We start from the raw sequence: 20498 nt of genomic DNA on the forward strand, positions 1-20498 counted from the left end.
TATTTTGTTCAAATGCCAAATTTCCATTTTATGTCACAGCTATTTGGGCTTTTTCTACCAAAGTATTTGGCAATGCCTTCAAGCATTTTGAGGTGATATACCCGTGTTTATACCACCAAATAAAATTAGCCAAGGATCTTTTTCTAGCACTGAGGTCAAACAGAGTGAATCACCTCATACCCGGACATCTGCTCTATGCATCCCTAACCTCCTTCTCCAGTCCAAACTGCTTACTCGGAACAGTCTCTGGCTGAGGCTATTCCCTGCTAAAGGCCTGTACAATATCTGGAAGAGTTTGGGTGGGCACGAGCCGGTCTTGGCCTGCAGATAGTACTAGCAGCACGGGCACTCATGGGCAATACTTGATCTCATGTCCTGGTCCCATTTTATTTGATAATATAGACAAAGTTTGCCAGACCTTTAGTTAAAGTGTAAGAAAACTTAACAAAATATGTAAAGATGTAAATACAGCATTAAAATCCCTTTAAAAAGGAAAAAAATATATTTATTGTGGACAAAGTGTCCATGATTATTTACAACACAGGCAATAGATTCTAGCAGTTTGTAATCACTTCAAGTGGGATTCATCTGCTCAAAAGCAGTTGTCTAATATAAGCGTCTACATTTGACTAGACCACCCCTGTGTCTCAGTGAAGAGAAATGTAACCATTTTGGATGGGGTCATTTCACCCTAAAATGGAAATCTGATAGAGGTCAGAGACATTGCACCTGAAAGTGTCTGGTTTAAAATGTAGATGCATAGACACTGAAAGGGTATTGCATGTCTAAAATGAATAACACCAAGGGCAAGGGCAAAATTAACTATGCCCTAATATATATGTTCTCTTGACTGTTGGAACTGCAATTTCCTCAAAAAATCCAGCCATTATGTGTTTAGGAAAGCATCTACAAGGTGTTTAATGGCTGAGCCAATGCCTCATTGGCTCTTGGCTAATAGTCTTTTCCACAGTGATTTGGAAAGTGTCTATAAGCAGAATTTTATTGCATAAATCCCCCTGGTTTTGTATGAATATTAGCTGCACGGTTTGCCGATGAAAAGCATTATGTGCTGCAAGAGCTAACCATTATCATTTATCTTCTCTGACTTTGAGTCTAGGAAAATGGTGGCAGTGCCAGTGATTCAGGAAGTGCAAGATGTTACCTGTGAGGAACTGGGTTGACAGGAGGGAAGGGGTGAGGCACAAGCAGATACCCAGTTGCTCTCCACCTTATTAACTTTTAAAAAAATAAGATATAGAGCCAATCAAGGACTTTAGGATGATACACATATAATTTAATAGTATCTAGATGGATACAGGCACTTAAGTTTAAATTTCTCAGCCAAAAAAACCCTCTCCTCGCTAAGGGAGACACTTGAATTTGGAAGGAATCAACCTGTTTGCGATGCACGTTCTTTAGGTACCAACAATTACGTTTTTTTTTAAAAATGGATTGAGTTTGTGCCCTTAAATATCTGGTTTGGCTAAGCTCAGTGACCACCAGGAATCTGACATTCCCATTTCTTGCTCGATGAAAGACCAAGATAAGCCAGGGTACTCTCAGGTCTCTGGTCAGGCTGCTTACAAAACTCAAGAAGGGATTCTTTTTTTTTTTTTAAATTCCAACTCCTCTAACCTGGAAATTAAATAAGGACTTACTTCAGAGGTGGAAAACTCAGGTCCAAGCTAACACTTTCTTCATTGCTCCCATCAAACGTGGGCCCATGACATCAGAAAAGAGGGTAGAAGAACGCTGAATCTATGCGACAGCATGTCCTACCAGATGGGAAAGGGAGAATCCTAAATCCTTCAAGTGTTTTGCAGGAATCAAAAGAAAAGCCATTAAATTAAAAATATAAAAAAATAATAAATGAATTAAATAAAAATCAGAAATAATTCTGGGAACCTAAATCTAGGGCAGTTTTTCACACTGTCGGTATGGCTAGAATATTGCCCAATGGTTATTACTCATGCATATATGTTTATTAGAATAAAACCAGGCTTTGTCACATATTTCTTTGTAGAGAAAACCTGAAGTTTTCTTAAAGTTAAGATTCAGTCTTTCAAATTACAGATAACATTTCCACCTCCAGCAGACAGCTCCAGGTGTGGGATCCCATGGACCTGCTATCTTGCCTCAAGCTTCTAAAACCTGGAATAATCTGGGAGTTCAAACACACCTCACTGCATGAGATGGTGTAATGATTAGCTCTCGGCAGCTCCCCACTCATAGAGAGGGTTATTCTGGATTCTGTTCCCTGGGGAACCAATATAAGACTTTGAGAAAAAAACATGTCTAAATTCATACTTCTCTTCTTCCTTCATTCTCTGTGACATTTTTTGGTGTTCTTCAGAAAAGTGTTTCTACTTATTTCTACATATAGCTTCAGAAAGGCATTTCTACTTCCCTGCAGTTTGGCAGTGACTCTAACCGGATATCTACATTAATTGCAGAGCTGAGTGAATAGTAAAAAATTAGCCTCTTTTTCTTTATATCCAAAAATGAAGTGTCCATCAGAGGGAGGCAGCTTCCACAAAGCTGAGCCTTATTTAAATTCACATCCTATTTTGAAATGAGATGGATAGCTTAATTGCATTTGGTCAGTCAGTGGAATTTCCATTCTCTAATTAAGTATTTGTAACCCTTATAACATAGACTCCTTTTGACAACAAAAAAAAACCAAACTCAAGACCACCAAAACAAAAACAAAACTCTCATTCTTTCCTCTTTGGTTGAGGACAGGGAATAATAATAACCTAGAGAGGTGAAAAAGACAAACAGACAAACAGGATTAATGAATTTTAGAAAATGTAAGCCTGTTCGATGTGCTTTGCTTTGGCTTTGATTGTGGAATTGTGCTTCGGCTAAATTGAGCTAACATATAATTTGTCAGCTGGACAAAAAATACTGTAATTGTTCATTTGCTCCTGTCACCCTCACAGAAGAAAAATGAAAAGTAAACTTGCCAAAACCTAGCTGGGTCTCTGGCTTGTTTGAGTTCCTCTGCTGAGGGCTCTTGGAGGAGCAAACCAAAGCCCTGGCTTGTCGCCATGCAGAGATGTTCCATTACATGGTGAGACCTTTCCACCATCTGCCCACGGCGGAAGCACCACCTGGGAAGAAGGCACTGCAGTTTGTCACTGAGATATCACACGAGGCAAGAAGTTGCTGCTCCGTGGAGCTATTTTACACTTAAGTGGTTCTTAAAGTATTTTTCAAGAGTTCCCAGAAGAGGGAATGAGAGAGAAAAAGGAGACCTTGTCCTGGCTTCAGTCTATTTATTGATATGGAGCAGGCAGGTTTGGCTGACTTTTATCAAGCCACGTGAGATGCTCACTTGGTAAGCCAAGCGTGACACATTTGAGACAGCACAGGTGAAGTGCAACTGCAATCTCCACTGCCGTTTTGCAGTTTATAAAATAACTTCTTGCCTGTGGAAGTTGGAGGTGGAGAACGACGAACTCATAGGAGTCCAGGAGAACTCTCGCTGTTGGCAGATATGTTTTAATGGCTGAGCACACAAAGGGCCATCAAGGATCACTGATAACAATATCGTTAAATCTGGAAGCATCATGCTGTGCATAGAGGTCATGCGTAGCCATTAGCCATAGCGAGCTGCTTGTTGTAATTGTTGAAGTTGGACATTGTAGCAGTATCTGCATTAATAAATTAAGCAGAGCTGAGGTCCAAGCACCTCCTCAGTCATCAATGTTGTCGTGCACCCCCTTATCCACCAGTGTCAAGGGGTCTTGTAGGTGAGTTCTGCTTAGCTGAAGAGGTGCACACAGATTGCCCCATGGAGGTAAACACTCCATAGGCAGGAAGAGTAAAAGGGACTTCCAAGTAAAGTACCCCCAAAAGAAGTCAGAATCCCAGGGTTTCACATAATAAATTCAAATTGAAAAAAAAAAAAAAAGGATAGTGCATGTTTCCTGGAAGAGGAAATTCAGATTTATTCTGAGACTGAACTATTCCCTGGCTAAGGAGCTGCTGCACAGGCTTTGGCATTATTTCCTCAAGAAGAGAAAGATGTTTGTTACTGCGCTCCTGCTGCCCTTTGCATGATGCAGGAAAGCAAGGAACAGAATAACCATACATTTCTATTTTCCTGTCCTGGTTTTTTTTTCCCTACTCGCTCCTCCTCCTTCCTTTAGCCATCATCTCCATAGCAGCAATCAGCTAGCATATATATTCTAAAAAGTAGAAACAATTTTATAAATGTCATGCGCCTGATGGCTTTGGGTGAATTTTGGGTGAATTTGGGTGAATTTGGGTGATTTTGAGGCATCAGATTGAACTGTATTGTTGAAGTAAGTCAAATTTGCAAATTCAGGAGTCAAATTCTGCTCCAATTTGGGAGTTACAAAGTCTCCTGCACATATTGCTTTCAGCGTCAGCAGCTCCAATTCATGTTCTTTTCAGCCCACGTCTATGGATTCTCTTACTTCTTTGGACAGCAAAAGGTCTGGAGATGGTCCAAAATAAATCCATCTTTGCATTTCTTGATGAAATTCAGCAAATATTGACACTGCACACACATCAAAACATATTTCAAAACCCAAACATTAGCTAAGCATAAATTTATTCATATTCTTGACAGATAACTGCACCAGGACAGAGAATGAAGAGGAATTGGACTGAAAGCTGGTGGCCCTTACAAATGAATGAGTTGATACAAGCAATTTGGGTTGATACCAATTCATGGCATTGTGCAGCTAAGGAAACAAAGAACAAGCGCAAAAAAAGGATTAATTTAATTGCTTGAAGTGGGAATCAGCCTTTCCCCAGTCTGTAGGTTGATAATGGAGAATAAGCTCTCAGTTACCAAGTATGAGAAATGTAGCCCTCCCAAAAAAATCCTCAATGCACTTTGCATTTTATTGGCCTTTTTTTTTTTCTCTCAAAGTATCTAAAACCTCTGTCCAACTTTTTGTCATTTCACTTTTATTTCTACTCTGTCATTCTGCCTTTTCTGGTCTAAGAGTATCTTAATGTCTGATATTCCATTAAAGAATCATTTTAAACCATAATTTCTTGATTTGATACATGATAATGACTGTAGACTGTACCACTAATTTTCCTTGTCATAGAAATATAGAATGGCTAGAATTGAAAGGCACCTTAAAGATCATCTAGTTCTAGCCCCCCTGCCATGGGCAGGGACACTGCCCACTACACTAGGTTGCTCAAAGCCTCATCCAGCCATGTTTTCCTAAGATTTTGCTAAGTTTTATCACTGGCTACTCAGGGTTCTAATGAGTACTTGACTCTTCTGTGAGAATAAAAACATCGTTTGGGACCCACACTGTATTCTAAAAAACTAATGCAATTTATGTGTTATTTCAGCTGCAAATAATTCAACCATCTCTAGAAGCTAATGTTTAAATTGAAGAAATTAAAGTGCTGTTGCAGAAAATTGCGCCGTATAAATGTCGTACGATCACTGAAAAAGGGGAAAAATGTAAGGATAGCCTTTCTGTGAGACAAAAAAAGTACCATTTGAGAGCATCAGACCGGTGAATGAGACTTTCAGCACTCAGCAGCAATGGCAAAACCCTGTGCACAGAATTGTTTACATTTTTCTATACTCGCCCATCAGTCAGTGCCTCTGCAATCATAGAATCATCGAAGTTGGAAGGGACCTTTAAGATCATCATGTCCACCCATTAACCTAACATTGCCACAAACACCACTAAACCATGTCCTCCGCAGCATGTCCACTTGTCTTGTAAATACCTCCAGGGATGATGGTTCAATCACTTCCCTGGGCAGCCTGTTCCAATGCTCGTCAACCGTTTTGGTGAAGAAATTTTTCCAATTATTGAGTCTAAACCTCCCCTAGCACAATTTGAGGCCATTTCCTCTCATCCCATCACTTTTAATTGGGAGACTGACCCCCTCCTCACTACAGCCTCCTTTATAGAGGAGGGAGCTGTAGAGAGCGAGAAGGTCTCCCCTCAGCCTCCTTTTCTCCAGGCTGACAACCCCAGCTCCCTCAGCCGTTCCTCACAAGGGCTCAATCAGGGCTTTAGAGCTGTCATGGGAAGAGCAGAGAGCAGAAATTTCCTTCAGCAGAAGTGGTTATTTAGCAGTTTAACATTATATTCAGCCGCAGTCACTGGGGGTTCTCTGGGAAGGTTTGTGGGCTACATATATGTGCACCTACACCCAGAAACACCCAGGTTGTGTTTCAGAGCCTGGCTGTTGTGTGGATGGCATTTGGTATTTGTTATTGCACTGTGCTCCTCTGAAAGGCTGTGAGCCAGCAGCAAGGCAGAAGGTTTCCTCTTGGCCTTTTACTCACTGCTGAACATTGAATAAGCTGCAAAACCAGAGGGAAAAGGAAAATAAGATTGCGCTTTTTCTTTGGAGCAGCTGAACGTACTCAGGGGAAAGTGCTGAGCAGGTTGGGAGAGTGCGAGGAGGAGGAGCAGGAGGAGGAGGAGGACCTGCGGCAGGGCAGGCACTGCTGAGCCTGAACTGATCTCGCTCCAGCCCTTGGACTCCGGGGTGAGCAGTTTAAAGAGGAAAATCCATCTCTAACCTCTGGGTGACTCCCAGGCCTTCTCCCAGTGACTGAGTCATAACAAAATGGATTTTGCTTCCGCTAGTTTGCAGCTTGCCTTCGTTCTTGCAGAAAGTGCAAGTGCATTAAGAATAACTTGTCATTCTGTGAGGGAACATGAGTTTCTTTTCAATCCAACAAGCTCAGTTCACAGAGCAGGCACTTGGGTGGTAATAAACTTTGGGTAAACTAAGGTGTGATCTTCACCCACTGGTCCAACTTTTCTCACCCCACATTTTTCAGCAGGTAAGAGTAACCCTGTTTTTTGGCTTGGCACGTAGCTACTTTTTATTTATGCTTCATTGAATTTTCATGATACTTACACACCCTGATATTGGAGTGGCCACCATGTTTTCAAAGTACATTGATGTTCACCCACTGGTCCAACTTTTCTCACCCCACATTTTTCAGCAGGTAAGAGTAACCCTGTTTTTTGGCTTGGCACGTAGCTACTTTTTATTTATGCTTCATTGAATTTTCATGATACTTACACACCCTGATATTGGAGTGGCCACCATGTTTTCAAAGTACATATCTTCCTGTTCACCAGTATCACAGTTCTGTTCCCTCCAGCTCTTTGTTTGGGAAGGGATTTGCTCTTGCAAAATTGCATTTAACACACAGCTTGGCTTACTTATCTCCATTCCATTTTGTCAGCCATCGGTGCCAGGATGGAGAGGTGGTTTTGCTGCCAGGTGACAGGATTGCAGTGCTCAGGGAGGTCTGTTTAGTGATAGGAGTCAGGGCTGGAAGCTTCTTGCCACAATTAGCAGCAATTCTCTGAAGGGTGACTGGCAAGAATGTCCTGCTGGGCAAGGAGGAGGCAGCCAGCCTTTCCCTGTGCCAGGTGTCATAAAGCCTTTGCTGGACCTGGTGGGAAGATCTTGAAAGAAGTGTGTTGGTCGGACGTTATATTTCTGCTTTAACTGGGAGGATTTGGAAGTAGCTGGAATTGCAGAGGATTCTCCTGGCAGGAGTCATTAGCACAGTGCTCTTTGGCAAATCTGCTATGGCTGGTCTGTTGGGGGTCTGCAGATGGAGCAGAAAGTTGGGGTCTTTCTGCTGCTGCCAATGGTGTGGGTCCCCTGAGCAGCTTAGCTGCAAGGAGAAACAGAAGGACATCTGAAACATCTTGTCAGGGAGGCGAGGTAGGGGAAAGGATAAGGGTTTGCATGCCAGGGCTGTCCTGGACATCCTGTTCCAGCGTGACTAAGCATGGCTTCGTGGTAGCGGGACTCAGGATCTATCTCTAAGTTTAAACACTTCCTTTATCACTGCAGCATCCTACCGCTGTGTGTTTGCTGGTTCCTGTTCATAAAATATTTATCATGCTGTTTCTGCATCAACAAGGTCTAAAGCACACTGAAACAGGAAACAAAGGCTTGCCTTTAATAGGATAAATGATGCTTTTCTACCATTTATTAACCACCATTTTTCCTGCCACATGAAAAAATCTGTTACATTTTGGAAGACAAACAGATATGGAAGACAGTGGGCACCCATGGAAAAAAAGACATTATTTGTCACAATTTAAGATTTACTATAGGAGGTGTGTGCAATGATGACCCAAGGGAGTTTCCTAAATACTGCAAGATCTTGTGATAGATTGAACTAATAATAGATATTTATCTCCACTGGAGATGCAGGCTAATGGCCATGACAAAACTCTATTATGATATTAGATTATTGTTTTCCAATTACATAAGGTGTAGTTTTCAGCGGAAGTGAATGTAACGAGATAATTTCAATATCAAAGTTATGCAGGCAAAGGAACGTGATGCTATTCCAACTGTCAGCAATTATTTCTATTACGGAGCATTGCCAATTCCCAGAATTTATTCTGTTGTCCTTCTTACGGCCCCAGCTCCTGGAACATGGGAAGCTCAGCTTCTCTTTTTTCATGCATGAGAAAGTCTGTTTCTAGCTTTTACTGATGCATGGAAAAGTTTGGAAATGTGAATGCCTGAGAAAATAGGACAGATGAAAACAACTCTTTTTTTTCTTTTTTTTCTTTTTAAAACATAATAATTTTCAGCTAGTCTTCTAATTCTTGTCATAGCTCAAAATCAGCATTATTGCTTATGTTGGTTCTGGCAGCTCTTGACCATAACCTACGTCTCAGCATGGCAGACAATGTAGAAACATAAAAGCCCCAGCTTAAAAGAGGCTACAGAGCAAAATTAATATCTTGCCTGAATTTTCATGGAAGTGAAACCTAATTCCTTCAGTTTACCTTGATCCTCAAAGCATCTAAATGTAAACACAGTGACAAATTGGATTCAAATGCTCAAAAATATTAAAAAACAATGGGTACTTCTGTTGCATGTCATTCTTACATGACCTCATTTTTTCTTAAAGGCCTGAAAATAGATACATTGTAATTGTAAATATTTAGCTGTATACAGTGATCTTGGTACATTTTGCAAGAAAAAGATGATTACATGCCCAGTTACTTCATCCTGTTCAATATGAAATACAGACTGGCATCTTTGCAAGCCCTGAATTTCCTCATTTTAAGGAGGACTAGTTTCTTTCAATGCATTTTTTTGCCTTGTGACTAATACATTGGGCAGAAATGAACCATCACCTGTTTTTTAGTAGAAAGTTATATTTCTTCCCTTGGAGTTATTTAGTGAATGATATGCGGACACTCAAAAAAATTGTAATTGGGATTTTAATTGAGAGATTTGCCAAGAATGAAAGCAGGTTTTAAATTATATAGTGGAGGACAGAACCATCAAATTCCACCGCTGACTAGTACTATAGCTGTGCTTGCCATTTACAGTGTGCAGCCAGGCTTGGAGAGCAAAACCTGGAAAATAATAAACCAAAAAAAGAGTTATCTATCATCTGTGTTTCATTGATTGCTCAGAAATAGCAAGCCTATGTTTAAGTTGAACATGTGAGAAAGAAAACTTTTCCAAGTGTATTTTTCTTGCCATCAGTGTAAAGGATCAGCAGCGTGGATGGGTGATTTCTGATATGACAGTTTCAGTCATTACAGTTACCCTGAGAGCAGGCTGAATTAAATGTGTTTTGGTTTTGGCTTTAGGTGCAGAAAACAGAGATGACACTTTTCCATTTAAGTGGTAAACAAAGCCCTCAGTAAGTTTTGTAGCACCTGGAGTGAAGGTTTCTAGAGGCAGTTAGCTCCACATAGAGCTCCTGTGCAGTGTGTAAGGATGGCTTGCCACAGTCAGACGTGAAGCAAATAACCTGGAGAGGCATGTAGGAAAGGTGTTTGAATGCTATTGTTGGAGGAAAAAGAACAAGCAAAAAGCATATTTTATTTTCCGACTAAGAATATAAAGAATTTCACAAGGGGGAGGAGGACTCTTTTGTACATCCTTCCCACTTAAAAGCCAAATGCATTCATGTTCCAGTTTATCGGAGTCTGAACTCATATGAACCACCAACTTTTTATTCTTTTTTCCATGGCTTGTAGTTATCTCTTATGTTAAGTTTTCATTTTTCCTTATTTCCTACCACAGCATCAAAACATCAATGCAAACTTCTGAGCAGCTTTGAATGGAAGACCTGACAAGGTGTAAAGAGGGTGGGATCAGAAGAGTGGAGCACGTTTCTGATCCCGAGAACTTTATGAGTACACACAAGAGTCACATGCCTTATCCTCTGAATCAAACATTTGCCGTTATAATGCTCCGAGCTTAATTCATTTATAGCCAATAGTACAGCTACCAAAATCAGCAGAAATATATTGAGTTTAATGGGGTTTAGATACAGGTCATGCCAAAGGAAGTTTTTTCCTGAGAGCCATGCACTTTGGACTCCATACACTACTGTAAGCACATGCGTACATCTTCATTAACTGTTTTTGTTTTTTTAACAGCAACCAAAGAATCCCACATGCCTTAGATTGATTGTGTCTCCTTGTCTTAAACAAGTTGAGATCTACAGAAAGTCAATATAATCTGAGTCTCTTAGACAAACTGCAGCAGAAGAAACTGCTGTGATTTCATTTCCAAATATTTTTTCTTCATATTGCATTAAATGACCCATGACTTTGATTAAATTGAAAATTTAATGTATTGGCATTTTCAATGCCTTAAGATTTATATTTTTCATGGTTTCTATTTATGTTCCAGTTTTACTTTATTATATTTCTTGGAAAAACTCATTTCAGAGGACTCTGCCAGCTGCCATACAATGAAATCCAAATCTCATAGAGGCCAGGTTTTCTTTCATCCCTCAAGCCCAGTGGGACCATTTATGGTACCTATTTACTCCATAGGGGTTCAGGAGGTTTTGACCCCTCATCTTCTTTGAGCTAGGCTTTTCTATTTTCCATGCATGAGATAGAAAGAGGCATCAATTTACTTTTGTAGAAAAAGTTGTTCATATGTGAAGTCAGATGCTTTCAGGAAGATCAAGGTTTCATTGTGCCTTGTGGCAAGGCATGCAAGGAGCCACAACCACCATTAAGGCTGCTAAAAAAAAGTTGTTGTTTTTCCACTGTTTAAAATGATTGCCAGAATTGCTGGTTTCTATCGATACTTCCCCATGCCTGCACAAGCCTACCCCTCAAGCCGATTTTTCTAAAGAAGATTCAGTAGAAATAATTCAAGTGTTTCCAAAAGAAAGAGAGAATAATACAGGGTTTTGCCTATCCAAAAATGAAGCCAAACCAAACTTTACAACAGTTGCACTGAGAATTCTTGCAGAATTCAAAATTTGGGGTGTGTGTGAATTTGGGGGGTGTCCTATGTAATACTGTGAACATACTCTTTACTCTTCCCATGACAAACCAAGCAAAATTAGCTATGGTTTAAACTTCCAGAGTTCTCATTTAGATGATCTTCTTTATAGGGATTGAAGCTTAGTGCTGAATTTGTTTGTTGCAAAGGGTGGGTGAAGCTACTGTAGGGTTTGCTCCTACATCTGCTGGTTGAACCTACTCTGTACAGAGTATCTTACAGCAAAGCACGGCTTTCACCTGTGATTATTTCTCCTTCAGGGGCCTTCCAAGTGACAAGCTCCAGGAGTGAGAAGATGAAACTGCCTCTCCTGTGCTTTTAGTGCTTCCTGCAGCTGGCAGCCTGACAGCGAGGGAAAGTGGAGAAGACAGCCTAGCTCCAACACAGAATGGGGGTGATGGCAACTGGGAGTGAGATGCAAAATAAATGCAAAGTGGGACAGAAGTTCCCTTCTCCCAAAATGAGACAGAAGGGCAGGTGAAGGCCTAGAAGAAGGAAGGATGGACAGAAGCAGAAAAAGGGCTGGGGAATAAGCTAGAAGCTAAAAGTGGTACAAAAGGTGGTGGAGAGAGTGCAGGAAAGAAAGGAAGGGTAAGAGGAGGCTGAAGAGAAAAGGTTTCTCACCAAGGAAACACCCTGTCCTCCATAATTCAGAACTGGTGCCAAATTTTGGCCTCCTTTTGCTTTCTAGAAAACCAGTGTGATAAGTTCAGTGAGGGCATCTGTACGTACACGTGTGTAAGCTTTCCCTCTGTACTGGAACAGTTGTGTGTTATGTGGATGCGGATGCATCTATCTCCCCTAGAAATGAGAGTGGATAACTGGGATCCATATGTTCCTTAGCCTTTCAGCACTTGACGTTATAACCTGAAAGGTAAACCAATTATTTTTTTCCAGTATGAAAGAGGAAAATCTCAGCCTCCTCCTGGGAAACGCAACGAGGTGTGTCTTTAATGCAAACATAAATGGGACGCTAAACAGGTAGACAACAAAATAAAAATAGCTTTGCTGTACCGTGAAAGGAAACAAATAGAGTTTGAACCTTAATTAACTCCTTCGTTAAGTACCAGACAGCAATCAGCACAAATTATGGAGTAGGAGCTTTTTGCTCTTGAAAACACAGAGTCTTTGCTTTCCGGCCTCCTCCCCTCCCCACAGCTGCAAGGATCCAGCTGAGATCAAGAATGCTTTTTGATTTTTTTATATATTTTTTTTTTATAGCACTTCTAAAAATCAAGTCCACAATCAACTAGACAAAGCAAAGCCATCATGAAAGGAAGTCGACATCCGGCCTGGGTGCGCGTGTAGCGTGCTGGCTGAAACCTACCCTCTCCAGCACAGCTGAGAGCCTGCTCAGCAGTCTGTGAGGAAGGAGCTGGCAGCCTTCAACTGGGCTCTAATGAGCCTCATCAAACAAACAAACAACAAAAAAAAGAAAAAAAAAAGAAAAGAGGCTTCACAAATTAGCACCAAAGACAAGTGTTAGATGATTCTTCTGGTTTTTTACAGTGCATACGTCCCCCATCGCCTCTGGGGGTGGAGGGAATCTGTCCTAACATTACCCCTCTAAATGTGGAGCATCTGTTTTAAAAAGGACATTCTCCCTTCTGCTGGAGCCAGTAGTGCAAAACAGGTGCTTCAGGTGGATGAGTCCTCTGACATTTTGGGGTGAGATAAATCACATCTTGAAGTGCCCCCCACCCTTGATGATAAAGAACCTGTCCAAATTTTTTCTACTGTTACTGTCTTCTGCTGATGGGCTCCAAGAAGGCCAGTAGTTAACAGGGATGTTGCAAGGATGAGGAGCACAGCCCACCAAGCTAGACTTCACGGCCACTGTCCCATGTACCTTTTGTTTCATTGACTTAGTTGATGAGCAGCATTGTTCTGCTTATCTGCATAAGGTGGAGCCTTTCTCTTAGTACAGCATCTCCCATCAGAAAAACAAAAATTATCTCACCAGCCTGCCACACAACTATGGGTATCTGTTTCTCACTCAGCACAGGACCTTAGTAAAATTTGCATGTGATCTGAAAATATGGAAGGAACATTATATTCTTTACTATGCCAAAGTCTCTGCAAATGTGGCAGGACCAGCAAAAGCTGCTTACTAAATTCCCCTTTTTTCCACCCAAGAGCTCTGGAGCTCTGATTTGTAATAAGAGCAGAGACTAGAGATTGATTCTTACATAAAACTAAACTGCACAATTCTACCTAATTATTTGCCCTTAAAAGGTGACTTTCAAATCTGTCTCCTGATGCACTTCTCTTCCTCACTGTGATTCTTTGCACAACTGCCCTCATGACAAATATCATTTGAATTGGGGACAGCCCTGCCTGGTGTGCATGCAGCAAGAGTTTTTTTCAATAAGCTGCAGCTCCTGTCTTAATGAGAATAGGAGCCTTGTGACAACTACAGGGCTTTCAACAGCAAATGCATCTTCAGTACAGCATACTCAAGCTTCTCCTTGCTGAGGAATAAACTGTCAAATTTTGCTTCCTTCTAGTTAAAAAATAGCCCAAATACTGCAGCATTGGCAAAGAGGGGAAAGGCTTGGTTTTAGTCTTGACTCCTCTGTTAGGAAAGAGGAATGATGAGGAGGTTTCTGTGGAGGCATCTGCACTAGCATTTTGGTTATCCTACACTGCAAAGGGGTATAAGAGCACCCAAATTGTCTGAAACTGAGAAAGAAAATGTGATGTCAAGATACTGCTATTGTACTCCAACCACGTGCAGTCCCTTGGACCAGGTTGGACCTAGACCAAAGCAAAACACTCTGAAAGGTAAATGTGGAGGTGGTTGCATCCTCTGCACCAACCATTTGACTCTGTAATTACTGCTGGTCTATACTGCCTGTTAATGTAGACATAACCCTGTCCTGTGTAAGGGCAGGGATATGACAAGTGAAGGTGTGGGGTCTCAGGCAACTGCCAAAGAGGGTAGGGAGGTTTTCTCATCAGGATGACATGGTGATGTGTCTGCAAGGGAGAGTAGTGAGGAAAAATAACCGGAAAAGGCTGCAGGGTTGGAGGTGTCTGAGCAAGTTGACACACTGCATCTAGAGCTGCAGCCATGCCAGATAGTGAAATGAGTCTGGGAGGTGCAGGAGGAGAGGAGAGGTTGGAGTGGGGTATGCAGAGCTGCTCAGGGGAATCTGCTGCCTACAGCCATGGGGCTGCAGAACATGGGACATTCAGAGTGAGCATTTTGGACACCACAGAAATCATGGGAGCTCTCAACTGATTTTAGATTTTACAAATACAAACCCGGTCAGATGAGGCTGCAAAAAACCAGGATGGTCCCAGTTTCCCCCCAGCCTATTTCCATCCTGATCACAGAATCAACTCAGAAGCACTTTCCCGGATACTCACCGTGAGTTAGTTTCACCGACCGAAAGCACAGCCAGGGTCAGGGCTACACAGGTTATGGCAAAACCTAACTCTTTTTGGTGAGTCCTTATCCAGCCAAAATTAGAACCATCTTTGAATGGATATCACTTTTCTGAAAGAAATCTGAGGAACAATTGACAACATCTGAAGCAGCGACCAGTGAATCATAGTGAACTTATGAAAAACATGACTTGCTATTGTTTGGCAAGGCAGGGCTAGTGATGTCAGCCGAGTGCAGTAAAATGGAAATTATTGATCTTATCCTGCTTCACTTGCTGAAGCAGAGTCTTGGAATCAAGATGTGCACAGCAGAACTTTTTCTTTCTGTGACTTGTTTTAATTCATGAAGTAACAGCTTTACAGTGTTTTCATTTTTCTGAAAGACTGAATTCTGAAAATGTTGAAATAAAATACTGCAATTTTTGCAAAAATTTCCTCTTTAGAACAATTTTAAGTTGGATTAAACATGATTTCATGAGGTGTTTTGGGCAGTCTCACTTCATGTGCTTTGGCAATGAAAAACAAACAAAAAAAGCTTTTAGTGACAAACTGTCCTCCGGCTCTATCCCTGATTGACATGTAAATTTGGAAGAATGATTCATGAGAAATAATCTGTTTGGTGGAGTGTAGCCACTCTGCTAGGCACTGAGGGCAGCAGCCAGAGCTGGGTTCAGTTTGTAAGAGCTGATAATAAACACGAGCCTGAGCCTGCACTTAAAAACATGGAAAAATCCAAGTATCTGTACATTCAGTGAGAAATATTTCCTTCCTTCCGACTCTCAAATTACTTAAAAGAACAGTATCATCCTGAGGGAACAGAGAAAAGAAAGACAAGGAAATAGAAATGACAACATGAAAACCAGCCACCCTTTCCTTTCCACACAGCAGTAGCATAACACATCCCTCTCATCCTTCTTGATGGAGAAACTCCCAAGGCAGCTGGAGGTTTTCCACCCCAGATACTCCCCCCAGGCCCTGCTGACAAATGTTCTCAGGCTGCTGGTCCCTCTCACTCTGGGATCCACAGCATCCTTGGTGCTGCGCTTGACACCATTAGATGATACTGCAGCTCTTCGTTCCTCTTCACCAGCCTCCCTCCTTAACCTCCTACTTTTTCTAGCTCATCTTTTTTTTTTTTCCATTTTTCCTTGGTAGCTTCTATTCTGTGGCCAGACAGCACACCACACTGAAACACAACTTTGTTACCCAGAAGAAACTTCTCAGATATTTTTAATGTATTTTATCCAAAACTTTCATATTACAAGGCCTCAAGTGATTGCACTATTTCATGCAGACAATTCACCGTGGCGTGTTGAGTTGCAGCTGGGGACCCCAGACTTTCCCACTTTATTACAGCCATATTTTTCACTCCACCTTATGGCATGAATTTTTTGTTTCTTTAACATTCCATTTCTGATAAAGTAAAAAATGAAAACCGGGCTCTCTCCATTGGTTCCTTCCTTGCAATCCCTTTCTTTATGCCAAGGCCAGTGGAGTTTTTTTCTTCCTGGGTCTTTCATACCTCTTTAGAAAACAGTTCTTTTTTTCAATCCATCCCCACAGGACTACAAGCATTTACCCTCACCTAGGTTTTCAGTTTCATCATGAATACATTACAGCCTCCCTAAGACTTAGCTGATATTGCAAGTACTCACACAATTTTTGTTTATCTTCACTTTGTCGACAAAACTGGATGAGTGAAAGATGCCATGTGGGATATGGGTATTTATTTTTAGCAAAGAATCCATCATACTATGATTTTTTTTGTCATTTACATCACCTTAGTTCCAGAGCACACCAGTGTTGGAGCAGAATCTAGCTCTTTTGTAGCTGAATAAGACTTTGGCCCCACTAGTTAGTGACAGTGGCTCATGATCTATTCACCAACCATTTCTTCTTCCTGTCTCTATCATTTATGTATTCTATAAGAAAATATTTAGCTCTTGAAAGCAGCATCTCTGCAGGAACACACCAGCATGGGAAGCTGTGTTTAGAACCTCTTCTCTTAGATAGAAATGTTAAAACAGTTCCCCATTTTCCACTGAAAGGTAAGAAAAAAGCTTTTACCATGAGGGTCACCAAACACTGGGACAAGTTACCCAGAAAGCCTGTGGAGTCTCCATCCTTGGAGATACTCAAAGACTCACTGAACACAGCCCTAAGCAATGTTTCTAAGCAATGTTTCAAGCTGACCATGCCCTAAGCGGGGGACTGGACTAGATAACCTCCAGAGGTTTCTTCCAACCTCAACCATGTTGTGATACTGTGAATTCCACACAATATGTATACAGTGCACAAAAAAAGTGCTCTAATTTGGTTTTTTGGATGGTGGAACCTTTCTGGATTTAGTGTTCAACAGCAACAGGCAGAGACCTCTAATCTGACAGGATATCTATCTAGAGCACAGCATTATTTGGGAATACTCCCACTAGCATGGGTTTCATTGCGTTCCAGCTGTTAAGGTACAGAGCTCAGGATGGGGTTCTCTAGAAATGGAAAGTAACACTCATTTATCTACTGAAACTAGGAAAGACAATGCAGAACCACTTGTTACATCTCCATGCCATCTTCTGTGTGACTGCAGTATGGGAAGTGCTGGGGCAGTGGAGAAGCATTATCCTGGAGCTATAAACCACAGTTATGGATCGACATGGCACCTTGGCTAACACCTGTGTGTATGGGTTACAAGGTACCAAGAACCGGATTCTTCTCTAGGTGACCCTACATGTTTGCATAATACACTTCTCCTTGTAAGAGGAACTCTGTTGTCTGTCTCAGGATTTAGTAATTCAGTAATTTTGAAAAGGTCAGCTCTGGAATTTAGCCTATTAATCAAAATGTAGGCAATTCATTGCAGGCTAAGTGGTAATTTCAATTTAGCATCAACCTGAGGGCACATGCCTCATCCTTTTAGCTGGCTAAATTTATCATTAATAGAAACATTGAAGTAAACGATGTCATTGCTGGCAGTGTACCGATCTACCATCAGGATCAGATGATGTGTATAATTCCCAAGCCGCACAAAGGAAGGGCAATCAGTTTAACATGGACTTGCAAATAAACGCAATGAGTTAGCTTTTCAGACATTTGTATAATGGAGAGTGTTGGCTTTGCATTAGGCAGCAAGAAAGGGACAGAAAAAAGTGGTTCTGAGTAAATATTTTGATACTTCTCTTAAGAATTCTAATTATAAGACTTAAAGGTTAATGTTATGCACATGTTTTTTCATGTTTTCAAATATTTTCATAATGCCTTTTTCTGCCTAAGTTCAGAGACAGAAGGGTTGATTTACAAAAACCTGGGGAAACAGTCTATACTTACAAAACCCATGAATGACTAGAAATGGTTTCCTTCTGCAGGTGGAAAATCAAGATACGAAAAGCTAGGTTTGCTCTGCTTAATGACAGAGCAGTGGAGATCCCTCTGTGGGCAGCAGAGAGGTAGGTGCATTCTGAAATCAAATCAGATCTTAGCTGGGTTGAGCCACATTCTGAATCATCTCTGTCTCTCGCTGTTGACTGCAGGGAAGACACAGAATAGCTAATCTGCCAGCAAAGGCACTTCAGGTAGATGCTAAAGAGAGATGAGGGTAAATCCCTACCTAAATGATTTGCTTCAGTTGTCATAGCTTGGGATAGCAGAGTAATGAGGTTTTCCAGAAAGCCAGTTAACATGTCAGCCATAAAAGAGATTTGCTGACCCTACATACATACAAGATTTCTCTTTAAGAAACACAAAGACATCACTTCTCGTGCCTGTTAGTCTCCTACAGAATCATAGAATTGTCTCGGGTGGAAGGGACCTTTCATAGCACTGAGTCCAACCATCAACCTAACACTGACAAAAACTATGATGGTATATTCACTATTTTCCCCTCAAATATATAACACAACAACCAACAGCAGTCTTTAGCAATACAGCATAGGCATTAATGTGGTAAAAAATCCACTCTGTAGTATATAATCAAGAACTAGACCTTTGTATTATACAAAGTGATAGTGAGATACTTCATAAGAAAAAAAATATATGTTGACTGAAAATGTTTTAATACTTTTTTGCATCTTGAAAAAGAGAGAAAAATATTCAGTGTCAATCATATTTGCAAAAAGAAAGGTTCCAAAAGAAATAATTATTTCTGTGAGAATTGTAAAAATGGAGCTATAATGACAAGCCATTTTAAATGTACTGTTTGGAGTTCCCCTAGATACCCCCTAAGGGCACTCTGCCTAGAATGACATCCTGTCCCTGGAAAATTTTAAGGGAAACGAAGCTTCACAACTCTCAACAGAAGAATGTTTCAGTTGAACAACTGCAGGCAAATTCACAGTCTAAGAGTTTCAGTGGAAACACTGGTGATAATTAGACAGCAAGTCCTATCCCTTCAAATTGGTTTTGTACCAGTTTGTCAGTACAAAAAACATGTTAACCAAAATTGCTAAGATTGTGTAAAAAGGTAGATGTCTACATTTAAATTTTTCATTTTTAAAAAAATATTATTTCTAGACTTAAATCCAGGTTGGCAACTACTCCTATGACAAAAAGTTTCTTATTATATTTAGAATTAATATTCAGTCCCTCCTATTATTTGTAAATATGGAAATGAAGGACTAATTCATCTCTAGTGTACATGGCAGCTGAATTTACCATTTTACTTTTAATCCAAATTGTGCTGAGCCTTAGTTATCATTGGCCTTCATCATCACTTGATCTTCATCTGCTAACGAACATAAAGCCACTACTGACACTGTCAAATGTGGTTGAAGTACAGGGATAACATACAAAACTGAGCAGGCAGTGGAACTGGAGGGAAAACAGGAATGACATAGGTGAAAATAGGTGACAAGAGAAGACTTGACCAGGATGCTGGGTCATGCACTCGGGCTAAGAGTAGTTACTTTCATTGTGTTAAGAGACTTCTGCCCAAATGAGTCAACATTCATGATAGCAAAAGGGTTCCTACTGTTCTGAAAATGTTTGCATCAGTGCAATGCACCAGAATTGAGATTATGGAGAAACTTTAATTTTTTCCCAAACATAAGATTTAGCAGAGACCAGAAAATGAAAAAACTGTGGGTTATGACAGTAGCTCTATATACTTGAACATATGGGCTAAACAGTTCACCAGAGTGTTTCCCTACCAGAATAACCTATTGTATTTATCTGCTGGAAGATATAAGGCAAGTACCAGTGAGAGCTGGCAGTTTTCTGATACTTATCTTTTCTCCCCTGCCTTTACTATCCCTTACATTTGTACAGGGCATAGTCAGCCTTCTGAATAAACCTTCCTCCATCATAGAAGTTGTGCCCACACAAAAACTTCAGAAATAGTATTTTGTTTCAAGCATGATGTAATGATTTTTTAATTTATTTTTTTAATGGCAGCCTGCATGGATGTGTATTCAGTGCAGGACTACGGAAAAACTTAATTTCCTAAACAATACTTAGCAAAATCTCCCGTGAAAGTGTTTGCAGCCAGGATATTACTCATCAGAGCCCATTGTCCATTTCCCAGGAAGACTTTGATTAAGACAGATTTATTACTGGATCCTGATAATGCTTGCAAGAGTAAGGACTGAATGTTAATGACTGCCAGTCAGTTTGAATTAACCTGTCTTGGAGGGACTTGAGTCAGTTAGGATCTCAATTTATACTTTGACTCGATGGCAGTGGATTTGGTTTTAAAATCATCATCTAATATGCTAGTACTTAGATACTACAGGAATGGAACTCTCAAAAAATTTGATTTGATCTCAGTAATATTAGTACATTAAGAAACAATATGTAAGAAACTGCACCGGGACTGCAGACCTAAAGCCATTTGAGTTGCC

The sequence above is a fragment of the Calidris pugnax genome, unplaced genomic scaffold (genome assembly GCF_001431845.1).
Source record: "Calidris pugnax isolate Ruff unplaced genomic scaffold, ASM143184v1 scaffold276, whole genome shotgun sequence".
In the NCBI taxonomy this organism is placed as follows: domain Eukaryota; kingdom Metazoa; phylum Chordata; class Aves; order Charadriiformes; family Scolopacidae; genus Calidris; species Calidris pugnax.